This window comes from Neomonachus schauinslandi, chromosome 13 (assembly GCF_002201575.2).
Source record: "Neomonachus schauinslandi chromosome 13, ASM220157v2, whole genome shotgun sequence".
NCBI classification, from domain to species: domain Eukaryota; kingdom Metazoa; phylum Chordata; class Mammalia; order Carnivora; family Phocidae; genus Neomonachus; species Neomonachus schauinslandi.
The window spans coordinates 40,327,470-40,328,028 of record NC_058415.1 but is presented as its reverse complement, the minus strand read 5'-3'; positions in this window follow the sequence as shown (position 1 = coordinate 40,328,028).

Genomic DNA, 559 nt, shown 5'->3' with positions numbered 1-559 from the left:
TTTTAAAGATTTTATTTATTTATTTGACAGAGAGAGACACAGCGAGAGAGGGAACACAAGCAGGGGGAGTGGGAGAGGGAGAAGCAGGCCTCCCGCTGAGCAGGGAGCCCGATGCGGGGCTCGATCCCAGGACTCTGGGATCGTGACCTGAGCCGAAGGCAGACGCTTAACGACTGAGCCACCCAGGCGCCCCTTCTTTTTTTTTTCTTAACATATATTGCATTATTTGTTTCAGAGGTACAGATCTGAGATTCAACAGTCTTGCACAATTCACAGCGCTTACCAGAGCACATACCCTCCCCAGTGTCTATCACCCAGTCACCCCCTCCCTCCCACCCCACCCCCCACTCCAGCAACCCTCAGTTTGTTTCCTGAGATTAAGAATTCCTCATATCAGTGAGGTCATATGATACATGTCTTTCTCTGTTTGACTTATTTCGCTTAGCATAATACCCTCCAGTTCCATCCACGTCGTTGCAAATGGCAAGATCTCATTCCTTTTGATGGCTGCATAATATTCCATTGTATATATATACCACATCTTCTTTTATCCATTCAT